Here is an 18,096-nt window from a genome sequence, read left to right on the forward strand (position 1 = left end):
CCCTCTGGATACCATGAAAATGTTGTGCCAATCCAGCCACTACATGCTGATATTTATATATAAATATTTCCCAGAATAAATGAAAACTAGACTTGCTGTTGGCAATTAAAGTCATGAGGATTCATTTTCTGGGGACCATGAATGTCTGTAAAAACTCTTCTTGCAATCTGCCCTATAGTTGCTGCGACTCCTGGACCTTCAGTCGTGGACCTACCAACCGACTGTGTGACACTGCCATCGTTCTAGACATGCTACCAACTAAAAGTGAGCAGTTCCCAGTCCAAACAGTAATTACTCAAGTGCGGTCGCTCGAGTAATTTTGTCAGACTTGACAAAGCTTCCCCATAGCAGAGTCAACATTATTCAGCTGCTCTGTCAGGCTATGTAGTACTCTGCGTGACTACTAAATTGACTTAGATATAAAATCGGTTGGAGTGATAAAACAGGTGATAAAGCAGGTAATTAGCCCAGTTTCTTAAAATAATTAACTGTGTAGACTGTCTTTCTTTACTCTTAATTATGAGTAATTAATAAACATCCAGAGAGTGTACATGTTTACCCATTTTGTAGAGTGTAATACGTGTGTATCCTGCAGCAGAGGAACTACACATGGCTTTCCTCCATTGTCAATAACAATAGATTTTATATACACCAGCCATCATCCGACCCTCCACTCACCTCATGGTGATTGGGATGTAATATGTGACAGTGCCCCAAGTGGATGATTTGAGGTAGTACTGCACAACATACTGCTCTTTCCATTGTTTATTTATCAGTCAGGCCTTGAGTTATGGTACGCTTGCAGTGAGGAATTTTAGACCGGACTATGGTCGCTGCAGGCCCCTTGGCATACACTGTACACTGAGAGGGAATCATTTATATTCTCCTCCAGAGGTAACAGAAGAACATGAGATTGGGAAACAGCTCAAACACCACTCTGCTTGTGAGGCTTTAGGCACAGAAAAGTCAAGCTGTTTTTTTTTTGGGGGGGGGGGGGGGGGGGCTGCAGAGCATATTCAAGCAAGTTCTGTTTTTCTTTTCTATTTTTTTAAATAGTTTCTCCAGAAATCCCCCAATAAATATGCTGTGCTCAGTTATACCTTCACGCTCACACATTTTAGTCTGACGCTGGACGGCTCAGTGCAGGTGTGATGGAATGCCGGCTTTTGGTGAAATTTTCAGCAGCAGTGAAATCTGACCGGTGAAGCTGCCTGTTAATGCTATAGGTGCCACATTCAAACCTGTATTGTAAAACCCTGCAGGCCATTTTAAGCCACTGAGATAATTGCAAATGTATCCTTTGGCAAAAACATCAGCAAATACACCCTCTCGTTCACTCCATCTCTCTTTCTCTCGTTCCCTCGCTCTCTTGGTAGAGAATTAATAAGGGCTACCTATCCTTGATTAAAAGGTCTCAACTGTACTGTGTTGCTCACCGGTGGCACCCCTCCCTGCACCAGCCTTTCACATGGGTAGACCTGCATGTTAGGAGTGCTCTAATGATTCTGGAGCTTGCCATTCGAGGGCCACCCATCCATCATAGTGGTAAGGCCAGCGGCTTTATTATAATACAGAGGACAGACATGCTCTGAGGCTATGTGGGACACAATAGAGGTCTTTCAACAGACCTATAAATACATGATCTGTCAGAGTTGCTGTCCTGAGGGCGCTCTCAGCTAGGCTCTAGCCCTCCGGTTGGCCATCACTTATGCTAAGATATGCGCCAGCCCTCAGGCTAAGGCTAAGGCTCAGTTCATTTCAGCCCCTCATCAACCACCACATTCTACCTCCAGCCATGAGAATAAATAAGAACAAGATGAAAAAAAAGTGATTCATTATGATGGAGAGCAAAACCTTAACAAAACAAACAAATGGAGGGAGTGAAAACAAACAGTGATAGCTTACTATTGACTCTTTGGCAGCAGCATCTGAGAGGCTGTCGCTGAAATAACACAAGGGGGATTTTGATCCATCAACACCTTTAAATGTAGGAAAAGGATGAACATATGGGTTCCACGCTGAGACATTTGTTTTGTCATATCCCTGCTATAAACAGAAACGTTCAGAAACAGCTATAATCAGTAAGTCCACTAAACAAAAGACACATCTTTTGGATGGATGTCAATCTAGAGGACCAAGTGGAAAATATCTGTCTCCCATCAGCTTTTCCTCCAATATTATGTTTTTGTAAGTATATTCTAAGTGATATATGCAGCTCCTCCTCCTCCTCCTCCTGCTCCTCTCCTCACTTATCTCAGGTGAGAATCTCCTTTCACTGTTGCCTCCGAGCCAAGATCAGCAATCTGGGAGTTGGGTGTGTTCTTTTGGAGATTAGTGTGGATGGAGGCTGTTGCATGTTAGAATAATAAACAGGTGAACACTTTAACTCTGCATAATTCTCTATCTCTGTGCCACCTTAATGTATTAAAATCATATTCTTCCTCGGGGCACAAAACCAGCAGCAGATTATGTCCAGGGCACGGTGAGTGGAAACCCAATGACAAACCTCACCACTCGCACAACAATGATCACCTGGAAGGAGGTTACTATTTATCATGCTTTTCACCAAATCCTGACATTTAAGGGTGTGATTCTAGCGGTTTGAATTCAAAGTATTGCTAATGGGACCGGTGATGTGGTAATGCCATGTTTACACTGGGACACACTTCACTGTGTCTGCAAACAACACCTTACCCCAAACACATGTTCACGTACGCACCGCCCAAGTTCTTCCTGTTCCCATCCAGACTGTAGCCACTCCACCAGCCCCCTCTTTGAGTACTCTAAGGGTTATTCTGGTCCCCTTGACAGCCAAGCCAGGTAGGGGTTAGTGTTCATAATGGCTGGTGTTCTCAGCTTTAGATTTTAGTGCCCCCTCCCTTCACACACACACATGCACACAACAACGCCCCCTGCACCAGTCTCATCCACCCCCCAGCGCTCCCTCCCCAACTCACTCTTCTTCTTCTCCTTCTTCTTCCCCCAGATCTCTCTTTGCCACAGCTGCTGCCTCCTGGCCTTGCCCAGAGCCTTCAGGAGGCTTCCCAGCTCCCTCTCGTTTCCCCTGCAGCCAAGAAGGAAAAGCAGGCAAAGGAGGAAAATAAAACTTCAGGCACACCACGCAAGGCCATCTGGGTAATCTTGTTCAAAAGGCTTGAGGTGATAGCTGCAATTTACACAGGAAAAAAAAAAAAAAGAAGAAGAAGAACAGACCTCATTTCCATACCTAGCAGCCTCAAGGAGATGAAATTGAATAAACTAAGAATTAGAAAAGAATTACAGTAAAACCAATACGGAATATTCAACATTAGTTCATTTTGTCCTTGCAACACCCCCTGCCCACACCCCCCCCCCACACGCACACACACACACACACACACACACACACACACACACACACACACACACACACACACACACACACACACACACACACACACACACACACACACATCTTGTGATTTACTATAAAAAAGAACAGTTGGGCTGACATGAAGGTGCCATGGACAACTAACAGAAACACACAAGCGCACACACACTCGCATGCACACATTCACGAACGCGGCTGCACTCAAATACACGTGCAGACACACACAGCCGAGGGGGGAAACAATATTTGTGATGAAAGCAAATCAAACTGAAATCCAACATGTTAAAGTCAAGTTGATTAGTGTGAAAATGTAAAAGCATCTTCAACTGGCATATCCCACAGTCATAAAGATATGTTAATTTGCAACTTAATGGCTGAAAGCATAATTTTGCTTATATAAACCTTGAAACATGCTGCATTTTTGAAATGTGCCTTAATTTAATGAAGTAAACACCACAGCAAAACAATAAATGCCCCAATTAAAGAACAGGCATGAAGAGAAGTGTCTATTTCCCATTTTGCCCCTGCGGACATATGTACCCAAGCGTGTCTGTGCATTTACCCACACGCAGAAGCATATGCATCGTGTGCAGCTCATAAACATCATGCCTTCACGTTTCACATTAGCATACGTGTTGTGTTGTTTAAGATGTAGGTTATCTGGTGTGAGATCGAGGCTACATGTTTATGGCTACATCACTGAGCATGCATGCGTGTACGTGCGTTTGTCAGCATGTGTTGGGGGTTGCACTATGTGTGATTGTGTGTGAGTGTACGTCTGTGGTGGTATGGTGTTACTGTATAATTGGTACATAATGCAGTCAGAGTTACCATTCATAATTGCGTGCTTGTTATTGGAACATATTGTGCGTTAAAGGCAGGATGTGCCATCCTCCATTCTTCCTTCCTTCTTTGCCTGCCCCTGTGTCTGTATGTCATCTGGCCTGCTTCGCACCCCTGGGGGGCATATCCCATCAGGCTCACTGTGCTCCAATGTGTCCCGACAGACCTGATGTGATCTGAGTGGCTGACGGGTTTGTCCCTGCTGCCCGCTGTCTTTTCTCCTCCCTGCTTCGCTCACATATGTGCCTAAGAAACACACAACCTGATGCAGGCTGACTGGAGTTTGCACCTCCTGTGGAAAGCCTCCAATCAGTGCGTAATCTGCTGCATGTGCATCCACCAAAATGTGTCCAGCATGTAGGAGTCGCACATCATACCTCCCAATGATAATCTTGAGTTTCGGTTACGTGCTTTACTTCTGCTTTTAGTATCCATTTGAATGAGTGTGAACGTTCAATTATGAAACCCCGCTGGAGAGAAACAATGCCCTCTTGGTTCAGTAGCCATCTTATACACACACACAGAAGCCTGGGGGGATGCAGAAAGAGTGGGGGTTGGATACCATGAGACTGGGGCATCAAACTGGGGCTTAGAGACAGAGATATACCAACTGGAACCTTATACCTACAGGGTGTGTGTGTGTGTGTGTGTGTCTGCTTGCATCCTTGTGTTAACACAAACACACATATGGAGGAAGCAAGTGTCATACTGCATGCTGCATAGGGGGAATACAGTTTGTGGAGACTCTCTGTGTATGTGTGTTTGAATATAATCTAATTGCTTACTAGTGGAGGACAAAATTGTTTTGCCTGCAGGTATAAGTATGGGAAGTGCTGATGAGAACTGGTCTGATATCTCAATCCACCAATCAGCTATGCAGGGCCACCCCACAGCCTGCCTTTGAAAACCACGTCGTTCATGTGTGTGTGCGAGCAGAACATTTTTGGTTTGTTTGTTTGTTTGTTTGTTTTTGCTTATGAAATTTTGGTTATTTGTTGGTCATTTTGTTTTCCTAAAATGGACAGTGAGAATTCGGGTGTTTTAGTTGGTGTTCAAGTAACAACAACAACAGAGAGCATCAGGCTTGTAGCCTTTAATTAAAAAAAGATCAGGGGGATTTTTATTGATATTTCTCTGCACACTTCAGGCACAGAACCACAAGTAGTGTCCACAGTAATGTTTTTTTGATCAATGATTAACAACCTTTGTGCGGTCTTAGATCACCTTTAGGTGCTCCTCACAAGCTAGTTTGTCTTGTGGCTAAAATGAACCACAACACAGAGAGAATGGCTGCAGAAATGGCTCAGGGAGGACGGTGACGAAGCAATGTTATTATCCTGCTTGTGTCCATTCAAGCAGCACGACTCAAGTATTTGCTTGAACTCAAAGTAAAGTTCCAGTAAGACAGGTGCCTTCTATCACTAATTTGCTCTCAGTGACTATTGTAGAAATGATAGATCACTTGCTTAGTTTTACAGTAGCGCTCAAACTTTTCCCACATGAATAATATTGCAGCTGTACTTCTTTAAGATGACACATGAGGTTGGCCATTCCTGACATGATGTTTTGACACTGTCAACTCGGAAAATTCTTCCTTTGAAAGCCCAAGGACATAGCCGCCATTTTGGGGGGGCAAATGTGACCCTTCCGTGGTCTGTGATCATTCTAAGCAGCGCGCCGACAGGAGGGGAGGGGTCTCAGGAGGCCAGGCAGGTCAGGAGTCACTCGAGTCATGTGACGACCCCCAGGGTGTTGTTGGGAGTGACAGGGAGACCGAGAAGCAGAGCTGCGGTGTAGCTGCAAGCCCGCCGGTGAAAAGGAGGTCAGTGGCCACAGGAAGCAGTGCAAAAGTGCCCAGAGCCGCTGTCCTTAATGAGAGCACATCCCCTGGGGTGTATATCCCAGCAGCCTAACTGCCACATGAAAAACTCCAATCTATATAGAGTGCTGTAGGCACAAGAGAGCAGCCATTTTCATGGTCCATTCCCTAAGCCAGGAGCCATCTTGTGAGGTAAACAAACCCAAGTACAAAGATGTGCACCTTGGTATGGGGACAGTGCTGTTCTGTCATGCACACTGTGCTCTATGAGTCTTTGTCTTACCATTTGTTTGGTTTGAAAGATCTTGACTGCTCAAGTCTCAGTAGGTGCCTCCTCCGATGCATTCTAAATTGATTTATTAATAAAGTTTGCATGCTGCAGAGGCTAATAAAACAGGAGCCCTATCGGGCGAGCTCCAGAAATGCATTTGAAAATAAACTTTGAGTAACTCATTAGATTAAGAAAATTATAAGAATAACAACCCTTAGCGCCGCCTGGGGAGGGAAATCTCATTAACAGGTTTTTCGATTCCTCCTTTCAATACATTTGTTAGAAGTGCCAGGGAGTGTTCAATTATCACCCGCCCTCTCACCTCCAAGACATAGGGTGACAAGAAACCCCAGAGAAACCTGCAGGGCCAGGGAGGGGCCATGCACACAAGAGCACACACATATCCACACACATGTACACACGGTTTCACTTCATCCCCCGTGAGTAATGGGCTTTCTGACCATTTGTTTAACACTGTCAACAAACAAGACAAGAGCTGGAGGGCTACTCAGGCAATGCAATCCAGCTCGATAATGAATATGAGCATTTTGCACACATGTATATATTCTATACATGTCCAAGTGTTCAAGGAAGCTTTTGCCTATCGAGTCTTTTAAGAAAAATATTTCTAAGATTCTAAAGAAAGCACATTCATCCAGCAGTTTCGTAAGAGCAACCAAGAGCTCCACCAAAGTTTTTTTCTTTCATCTGTTTCCAATCTTCCTATTGGCCTTTGGGCTACATCCTCGGGGCAGGAGGTTTGGAAGGCTACATTTGCTCTGGAACCATTTACTGTGCCCTCCTCCTTCTCGAGACATGGCAGATCGCCGGAGGGGGTTGCAACTCGGCCCACCTGGAGTGCTGTGTCTCCACCCAACCCCCCTCTGGTGGTAGTCACCAACACTGTGCAGCATTGGTTTGTGCCTCGCAGGCCTCCAGCTACAGCAACTGCTTGGAAAGACATCACAATCTGGAGATCAAGACTGAATAACGGCAGCTTCCAAACATGCTTCGTACAGTGCAAAGCTGAGAGAATGGATTTTCATTCATCATATGCGGCCAATCGAAAGCTTGACCACAGCTATGTTATGGTAGTGGCCGTTACCGTTTACAAGCCAGATTTTCAGAGGCAGAGATGAGATGAGATGCTGGTTAAAAAAGAAAGTTGAACTGTATGCTCTAAGTGCACACTGTACCTCTCCCATGTTTATTTCTGGTACCAACAGTTAGCTTCACAGCAGCAACACCTGGAGCTATCGCCTCTTGCCAGCTAATATTCCTTAAAATAACCTGCAAGATCCATGCAAATAAGGTGTAAAATGGACTTGTAATCGACAGCTAAGTAGATTCCTAATTAAAAAGTAAGACGTAAGTTGAGCCATATGTGGTTAGGATGCCTGTAAGTGCCAAATTCTGCACATGTTGTGCCAGAAAACAGTTAAACTCCTTTTCACTTTCACTATTTAAAATACACTTTTGACTTTAAAAAAAAATCCTGAATTGGTGGATGTACCTCTTACTTATCTATCAGTGTTTCCAATAAATACGTGATGGCTTGAGCTTTATGTGTGTGATGTACTCCGAGTCCCACCCTGATAAAACATAACTACCCATATGGAGCCTGTTGTGGGGTTTTGAATGCAGTGCTGTCGAGGCAGTGAGTTACAAGAAAAGCCAGATCAACCATTTTGTCCTTGGGTAAGACTTGAATTGTGACATATAGATGCAAACTAAATCAAAACCTCTGGGAGAATAGATATGAATGTTCCTATGTTGAAGAATGTGATTAAATAACACATTGTGGACACATAGCATTATGATTGTGGTGTCTTTGCCCACATGTCTCTGCTCTTATGTAAAGAGAGGATATGATTTACAGATAGATAAAATTATTTTTTTTAAAAGCCAGTCTTTTAGCTGAAGGCAAGCGAGAAGTCATTTCTTTTCTAGCCCTCTGGCAGCAAACCTGGCGTCATTCATTTCCATTTCTCTGTTGCCTACGCAACTGTTGAAACTGCAGCATGTGCTCGGCTTGTTTCATTTTATATCCAATGGACTGGCATTTAGTGTGACAGAGGAAGAGAGACGAGAGGAAGAGAGAAAAGAATAAGTGAAAAAATCAATCCTTTGGAAATGGGTTTTCATCAGGGCTGCAGTGTCTGATGATGTGTTAAGTTTAAAGAACAATGGCACACAGTGGCTTTGATGCAAAGCACCAGAAAGCAGGACCAGACAATATCAGCCAGCTACAGATCTGCAGTGCCAGGCCAGCCTGTGCCCCCTATTAGCAGCATTTTTTGACCCAAAGAAAATAATACTTCATGCAATTTTGACATGAATGCCACCTACAGGCAATGAGCGCTAAAACATTTATGTATGAACATTTATTTTAGTTTTTTGTATCTGCTGTTTGTGTGTGAGTATAAGAGTTTGTGTGTTTGTGGTTAACATTTAGGCTCACTCACAGAATAACAAAAGCTAACATTTGATGTATTACAGCCACAAACTGAATTGTGTTATTATTTAGATATATTTATGTACATGGGCTGCACGGTGTCGCAGCAGGTAGTGCGCGTGCCTCACAGCAAGAAGGTCGCAGGTTCGATTCCCGGGTCGGGCCTTTCTCTGTGAAGTTTGCATGTTCTTCCCGTGCATGCGTGGGTTCTCTCCGGGTACTCCGGCTTCCTCCCACAGTCCAAAAACATGCTCATTAGGTTAATTGGTGACTCTAAAATGCCCCTAGGTGTGAGTGTGAGTGTGAATGGTGTGTGTATGTGCCCTGCGATTGGCTGACGACCGGTCCAGGGTGTACCCCGCCTCTCGCCCGTTGGCAGCCGAGATAGGCTCCGGCCCCACCACGACCCCGAAAGGGATAAGCGGCATAGAAAATGGATGGATGGATGGATTTATGTACATTGACAAAAGTTGCATTTTGATCAGTTATTTTATTTTATTTTATTTTATTTTATTTTTACAAGTGACTAACAAGCTAGCGTAAACTAGGCTAAGCAAAGCATAGGTTCGTTATAATGTGGTGGTATAGGCTATGTTATGCATGGCTGTAATAAACATATTACTGGCTGTTTACCAACCATCAATAAACCTGAAAGAAGAAGAAGAAGAAACTAATTAGCATCAAGCTTTTCTGATGTGATACTTCAAAATGTGCATAAAAACGCCTCATTAGAAACACGGCTATTGACTGTAGGTGGTGCAAGTGCTAAAACTGTGCAATTTTCTTTGCCTGTAGGTGGCGATGTCAATAGGGCACAGGATGGCATATCCCAAAACTGGCCTGACAATGAACAGCTCCCTCTTGTGGAGAATCTGTAGCATGCTAAATGGAAACGTGAGTTTGTGAGTGAGCTACATGTCATTCATTTTAATTGTTTGATTTGAAAATATATATACATATGTTGTTGTTCTGTCTGTAGTACTCAAAAACAATTGTTTCCTGTGCAAAAATGAGTATTTGCTGTGCATAACATGAGGTAAAAAGCAAAGAATAAGCCGAAATGGGTAATGATACATTCATGATAGAATGTAGAGCAAAAAATGCAGAGATGCACACACACACACACACACACACACACACACACACACACACACACACACAGTCAAAGTTTTAGTGCCTAGTTTTGATTCGGCTCTTTATTAGCCACAGGGCCCAACTCCGGTTAGCTCCAGTATTAGGCTCAATTAGAACAAGATCCAATTAGAGGGCTCCTTTCCCCTGGGGCAAGGAGAGGCAGGAAATGGAGACTGAGAAATGTATAAGTCGACAACATGCGGACACAGCCAACATAAACAAACTTACTTTGTTGATCTCTGCTGTTGCTACACAGGAGTCCTCTGGGAGTTAAAGCCCTGCTAGTCTAAGCTATGAGATAAAACAAAATAAAAAAAAGCCCCGCAGCAAAACATGAACTCTGTGAACACAAGGGCTCCGACACCATGAAGGGAACGTCTGGGCCCAGAAAATGAAAAGCCCACAGGCGTTTTCCATTTACAGCTAAAAATCCAGCACTAGCTCCTAGCCAGGGTTAGTATCAGACTCTCAAAATGAACACTTACACTACGGGGGAACAAATGAGTAGCTTTCTATTGTCGCTCTATTAAATCTGTCGGTTAATAGACATATACCTTACTACTGACAGAAATCAATAATGTACAATAAGATAAAGGGCAGGGAAGAAAGAAAGGAAGAAAAACAAGAAAGGCGTAATTGGTGAGAGAAAGGGAAAAAAAGAAAGACAAAAATCCGACTGTTTGAATCTGAGCTCTGTATTTCTGTCCTCCTATCAGTATATGGTTAGAGGAGGTGATGGCGGCAATGTTGTGTGAGCTGTTTGGGCTTGCCCTTGCCTCGGGCCTCTAATGTTCCTCCCCCAGGCAGCGTGCGAGGGAAATGGTGTGTGGTGCGAGGGTAAACCTTGACCTGCCTGCCAGGAGGCTGCACACGGAATGAAATGAGCACAAACAAAGCGGGGGAGAGAGGAGGAGGAAGAGGAGGAGGAGTAGGAGGGGTGGCAGGCAGCAGTGGAGGAGGTATATGGCTTTACTTGTATCACCACTACACCCTTTTTTTGAGTTGTTGTCTGATCTGACTCTGAGTGGCAGGATACACGGCGTACATCCACGGCAGGACACACACATCTCTCTGATTGGGAGTGCTCAGGTGTTGTGGGTGGCATCCTGGTACGCTGCGAAGATGGAATGTGAAATGTTACATTTCCCTTCATGCTCTGCCAAGTTGTGTTTCAGGGAAAGATGGAAATCCCATTATGTCACATGCCTAACTTGGCCCTTCAAACTCTGAAACTCATTTGTGAAATTGGGTTCAGGTCTTAATGAGTTGCAAAGTGGTTTTGATCTCGTAAGTCTGCAGAGGATATATTTGTTCAGACATAAGTGAGCGTGTGCCTATGTATCAGTCCTGATTTTAAGTTAACTTTATAACCAACTGTAAATCTGGAAACCTTAAGCTACTGTTCTATTCTAACTTATTTCACTCAGCTTACAATCTTTGCTTCATTTGAAGATATGACAATTTGTTTGTCTTTAGTCCATGAGGATTACCTAAATGAAATTCAAAATTGCTGTAAGCCAGCATGTTGACAGAAGTGTGTATGCCATATCACCCTGCTTACCTGTAAAAAGCCCAGTGAAATCCATTACATACTTTAGAGACGACTCATGAATGGAATAATTAGCACAGCATGCTTTCCGCCCGGCTGGAAGTCTCTCTCGATAATGAACAAAGGAAAGGAAATTAGCTTTTGTCTCATAAAGTCACAACTTCAAAGATCCCTGCCATTGCATTAATACAGCCATAGCCTGCAGCAGCATGGAAGAGAATAAAATAAGCACTCTCACTCAGACCCCATTCCTATCAAGGTCTTTCTCAGGACAAATACCGGGAGCTTGGCTCTTATAGACCACACACACACTGGACTGGATCAGTAAGAAAAATTAGGAGAGAAAAGGGAATGCAGATCCATCCTTGCCAGTTCTTATAAAGGGGTCAAAAAAGCGGATTTTCCATGTCGATCCCAACACAAAATGTGATTTATATTAGTAGAAAAAAAGAAGATTCTGCAGGTGTAATGCTATTTCCACATATTCTGCCTCCGTGCAGCTGGATGTACACTTAATCACATCAGGTCAACACTTCGGCCTGGGGCTTCCCAGCTGTGGCCTGAGCGACCTGCGACCGTCGTCTCGCCTAACTGCTGTTCTAGTCAGCTGCCCTAAGGAGTGTGAGTGGTACACTGATCTGGTGCTGGGTCATCCGGCCTGGCACTACCGCATTACAGCACATTAAAAAAAAAAAAAAAAAGCCTGAACAGCCCAGTGTTTGTGGTCGAGCTGACACGATTGATGGTGACGGATACAGCTTAGGTCACAGATTGAATCAATATGAGGGGGTTTTCCAAATTCTGCACTGTGTAACACACCTCCATGTTAAGTGAAAACATGTTGCTGACACACTGCATTACTTTTTCAAAAAAAATAACATGATTCAAGAACAAGAGCAACTCCGTAATGATTGGTCATTTACCAGCTTTCTTGCTGCATGCTCAACCTCCTCCTCATCAGCAGTAGTTGGCCCCTAACTGTTATCGTCCATGTCTCAGAGCTAAAGGAAGCAGCGCTGAAGAGCTGGGCGAGGCAAGTATTGTCCAAGGCACTCTCTCCTTGCCTATCTGCACCTTTATCTGCCAGGATCAGTTGTTAGTGCTGGCAGTTTTCCTCTCCTGTCCTCTGGAGAGAGGTGGCTCTCAGCTGGAGAGAGGCGCCAGAGGCTATGCACTGTCTCCATTGTGTGGAGAGACACATGGAGGACTTGAGAGACTCAGTGCAGGTGCAGAGAGGAAGAGTGAGAGGGAACACACCTGAGGGGGCTGATTCTTTTTTTTTTTTTTCTCTTCTCCTCACAAAACTCAGGCTTGTTTTTTTGAGGGGCCTTTTAGGTGCAGGGACATTTGTTGTCGGGAGGACAGATTTACTGGAGGTACACTCCACTGGAGGGAAGGAAAGGGCCTTCAGTTTGAATGCTTCCTCTCTAACTGCCACAGACATTTGGTTACAGACGTTACATGCTGCCAGAATAAATAAAATTTTCAGCATTGAGGACAAAATGCAGGGCAGTGGTATCACTGCTACCAAGACAGCCCTATGAGTACAATGATTCAAAGCAGCTCTTAGCACTTAAAATGTGCACCACAGTGCGATGGTGAAGAGGCGTGGGACCGGTACGTGTGTGAGGTCATGTTCCTCCATTCAATCACAGGGTGGGTCCTGTTCTCATACGGACAGGCCACAACAAGCTAACGCCGATAAGACTGGGAGGTTTCCTGTGAAAGTGATCCTCTTGCTAACTGTTTGTTTAAAAGCTGACAGGCTACAAGAGTCTCAATGACAGCATCTATTCATCTCAGGGTGTCAGACAGAAAAAGAGGGAATGAGGGAGGGATAAAGACCAGAGAAAGAGGAGGTGGATGGAGAGAGATTGTGAGAGAAAGCCCAGAAAAGAGTAAATAGGAGATTGGGGTGTTTTAACAATAGACTGGATTTACCTTCAGCTTTAAAACATCTTCAGATCATTGTGGTAGCAATTTCAGAAATTCATCTGGCGAGTGACTGAATGAGCACTGATGTTTTCATCACTTTGGTTTTAATTATATGTCTCACTCAGCACAGTCTTCCTTCTACTCGGCTAATTTAGATTGAGATCCTTCCAGGCTTTCCCCTATCTTTCATTTCCCTCCCCTCCTTCTCTCCTCTCTGCATCCCATCAGCCCCTTTGTAGAAAAAAAGAGGAAGGAAAAAAACCTTCATGTCTGTGACTTTCTTGCCCTCCAGCGTATGAAGCCCTCTTTTATTTTGATCATCGCAGCACAATGGATTCATGCCATTCTGGCAACTTTATTCAGTATCAGCCCAAATTTACATACTGCTTAACAAGTTTGTGCGTGACTGTTGATGCCTCTGATCAAAGTGCTTTTGGAAATCTTTCTCATCTGATTTTTTTTTTTTTTTCTGCCCTTCATTTCAAATGCATGCTGCAGACAGGCATCTTTAACTCAGGGGCAAAGAAAGGTAACCTTAGTGCTGCACAAGCCCAAATGTCATCCAACAAGGAGGGCTCATGTCCTGGGGATAAAGATAATGTAATCTAAGCAGTATACAGTGTGTGACTGTGTGTCTTTGAGTGTGTGTGTATCTATGCTAGCCTCAGTGTTTGTTGCAGGCCTGGGTTTGGGGGCGGAGGGAGACAGGGGATGACAAAAGTCAAAGCAGTCATGTGTCATTTTCGGTGCTGAAGGGCTGGGACCTGCCTTCGGGGCTGTCCTCTCTGTCAGACGCACTCAGATATCTGCGCTGAACTGTCTCGCTGTCTCTTTTTCTTTTGCTCTCTCCATCTTTCTCTCTGTCTTTATCCCATGCACGCGCGCATTTGCAGCTGCATGCTCGTGCACCAGCACACGCGACAATCTCGCGCTCTGGGTAGCATACAGCAACAAGGTAGAACATTTGTATAAAAGAGGTAATGCAACACAGCACTTTTTCAGCCATGAACATCTGCTTCAGATATCGTGTAGTGACTCATTTCAGATTTCTAAATGATTGCATCTTGACCACAAAAGCATTTCTTCCATGACGACTGATACAAAATGTAACCCAAAACACTGTGAGGGTGCAGAAGGACGAATGAGGAGGGATCTTTTTTTTTTTTTTTTTTTTTGACAAAAATCAGGTTGTAAATCAAGATATCAGAGGCCATGCTACAAAGCAATGGCCCGTAAAATTCCCATGGGCACAGACGAGGAGGCTGCACTGAGGATGCACTGTGGCTAACCCACTGCAAGAACCCATAGCCTCCATTTACAGCTGTGCGTCCGTAAATATACGTGGCTACCAGAGCAAACAACAGAATTGAAAACATGAAATAACTGAGAAAGAAAAATGGATTCAAAAATACAATGAAAAGAGGGCGTGGGTGGAAAGGGAGGAATCGTGGGAATGCAAGATTGCACCTCCCTCAGGCAATCGAATTATCCTATGGGCTGATGGTTCCTCCTTATGCGTCGGCTGACATTTTCCTGTAACCCCATCCCGCGTAATGCTATGTGATGTGTGTGACTGGCTTCTGCCACGGCCCTGAGAGGCCACGGGGCCCCGGGGCCACTTGCTTTTGGCCCGCAGCATCTTGGGAATAGTTTATTTTAGCTCTGTCTGCTCCTTTTTGCCTCTCCCTCGCACTTCGCCGTCTCCTTCTCCCTCGCCTCTCCCGCTCCTCTTCCTCCTTTCTGGCCCACTGGTGTCTCCTTTCAATTAAAGGAGGATGCACTTGTATTCTTCTGTGAGACAAAAGCCCCGACAGGTGACTCCTGAGGGGTAACTCGAAACCGCGCCTTTAGCCTCTGCGCACAAACTGTTAGTATTCCAGCACCTTTCACGAGACACAAAGGTAAAAAAGAAACAACCGAAGCTGTCGGTGGTATCTGTTACTCGACTGTATATGTTGCTCTGTGTGATGGTGATAAGAGTGGAGGATGTGCTGGAGAAAAAAGAAAAAAGGTTGAAAATGAAGATGTGTTGTGCATGTGTGTGTGTGTGTGTGTGTGTGTATGTGTGTGTGTGTGTGTGTGTGTGTGTGTGTGTGTGTGTGTGTGTGTGTGTGTGAGAGAGAGAGAGAGAGAGAGAGAGAGAGAGAGAGATTTAAGGACAGAGAAGATGAGATGTGTGATACGAGATAATAGAATGATATTCAAAATGTATCCCTGGAGCTAGAAGTTAAAAGAGAACATTAAAAGAGAACATATTTTGATCGCTTATGGATATGTAAGCCTGCACACCAATATGCCCAAACTTTACGGAGCCCTAAAGGGCATTCAGTGGAGGCGGCCCAATCCGCCGTACACAACTAGTGTATGTGTGTAACTGTCGACATGTGACAAGCAGAAAAGGGACAGTGTTGAGAGCGTAGCCTTTTATGACCCAACACTCTTTGACAGCTTGGCCATCGCTTCAGGACACGAGCTATGTTGCTTTTTCATCTGACAATTTTAAGCAAAAAAACAACCCTCCCTCGATGGAGTCGATTGTTCAGAGCGCCTTTGTGGCCGTGCGTTAAAGCGCAGAGACAAAAACATGTCAGCGGCCCGTGGATTCTGCTCGCGGTTCGCCAGGAGGAGTCATACTGTCAATCTGTAGGACAAAAAGTGAGATGAAAGTGTAAGCGATATGATGGGAAGGCTGCTTTTATGCAACACTGCGCTCTGCTGGCGGAAGGGGAGAACACCTTGAGAGGGGGAGACGGTCTTAACAGAAGACTAATGTAACCTTAGTCCTCCAGGGATGCAAATGTCCGTGTGCTTTTGCCCTTGAAGCAGTTGCCTTATTTGGACCTGAGGACATTCTGCACTGACAAATTTTAAACATCCCAGGAGGGGCACACTTTGAAATATGGCCACAGGGTGGCACATTAGAATGACAAAAATGGAGATCCTCAAAGTGAAATCTGCCTGTGACTTCAGCTGCAGAGAGGTGTATTGGATATTGTTAGAAGAGGGTCAGACTATCAGTGTCACCGACCAAATACTAAAAACAGATGTGAGCACGGATTGTTTTTTTTTTGTTTTTACCCCCACTGCTCTGTATTAACAACATGAGAACATACTTTGCCTAAAGTATACTGTATGTGCATGACAGATCAAGAGAAAAATAGATGTGGGCACTGTTTTTTTTTTCTTTTTAAATCTGTTCTGTGTTCACATTAATACAGTGTTTGCTGTGTGTATGCACAATTGGCCTGTAAGCTCTGTGTATGTGTGTGTGTGCATACAAACAATGCACTCAGTCGACAGCCCGCAGCAGTGTGCATTCTTGCTTGGAGAGTACATGTCCTCAGGCCTCGTTCCTCCGTCGATGACCTCTGGTGAAGCCATTATTTTCTGCATTAATGATGAGCAGCAGCCAGCGATGAGAGAGATGGACTTTGTCCTGGGGCACAGTAGCGCTGATTATGGGCAACAACAATGCTGGCAAAAAGAAAAAAGAAAAAGAAAGAAAGAAAACTCTTCCCACAAGCAATTCAAAAGACTGGGAGTCTTAGCAGAAGCAGCAGCAGCACCGAATAAGCTGCTCCAGCTCTATTGACAAGATGGATCAGATAACCTCTGTAGCTAGAGGATTACCCAGAATAAACTTCATCAAAGTTTACCTACGGTTTGTTTTGTCATCCAGTGGATTCAACACCACTGTTCGCAACTGAGCATCAACAAACGAGTGGCTGTGACTGCATAGTAATCTCAAACCGACTTGAAATGCATTAGTGTGGCAATTAGCGTATGGATGAAATGGTTGAGGGTGAGTCATACGAACCCCAATTTTATTGCCCTCCATGGAATTAATGACATTACGTATGGGAGGTAATATCAGAGGCTTAATTGATCCTCTGACATCAGCCCAAACACCAACCTGTAAGACTCACAAACAAGACAAATTGCAGACAAAGTGCAATTGCTCTAGTCAAGGCAGACAGGGCACCCACTCCGGAAATCCTGGCTTGGGGAGATGACTCTAAATGAAGGACTTTACCATTCACCATTATGTCTTTGGTGAGAGTCAGAGGGAACCCCCGGGGCTCTTCAGCACAGCACGGCACAACTTTTCAAAGGGCTCCAGATTAAAGTCACTGAAAGTTCCCACTGGGGTCTGAGGCCAGGATCCCATTAAGCAGCCCTACCACACCGCCGGCCATAATTGTGTCGTTGAGAATTCAGAGCAGCGGTTGCTTGATAAGCGAATTTAGGGTGAAATAAAAAAAGGAGAGGCAAAAAGGGGTCTCGCTGGGCCACCATTAGACACTTCATTCGCTCATCACTAATTTGCTTTAAATGACTGAGGGAGAGGTGAGTACTTTATAAAGCAATCAGAGATACCTTCCCTCCCCCCTCCCAATTCCAGGTCTGTGCGACACAATGCTGATAAATGAAAACCATTGCACTTTATGGCCGCACAGTATACTGCCGCTAGTGGTGTTTTAAACTGTAGTTATCTTTATCGCAGTACTTGCTTTGCAGTAGGATAATCAATAAAGAGGGGAGGGGGGAAAAAAGGAAAAAACAGGTAGCAAGTGACACTACTCTCATGTGTAAGAAACCAGTCGGTACACTAAGAGTAAAGACAAAATTACTGATTGTACTTCAACGCAGATACTATCTAGTAAAGCTATTGGCATAGCAGACTGTTTAAAAATAGCTTCATAAATAAAGTAAAAACATG

This window comes from Chaetodon trifascialis, chromosome 11 (assembly GCF_039877785.1).
Source record: "Chaetodon trifascialis isolate fChaTrf1 chromosome 11, fChaTrf1.hap1, whole genome shotgun sequence".
Taxonomy (NCBI): domain Eukaryota; kingdom Metazoa; phylum Chordata; class Actinopteri; order Chaetodontiformes; family Chaetodontidae; genus Chaetodon; species Chaetodon trifascialis.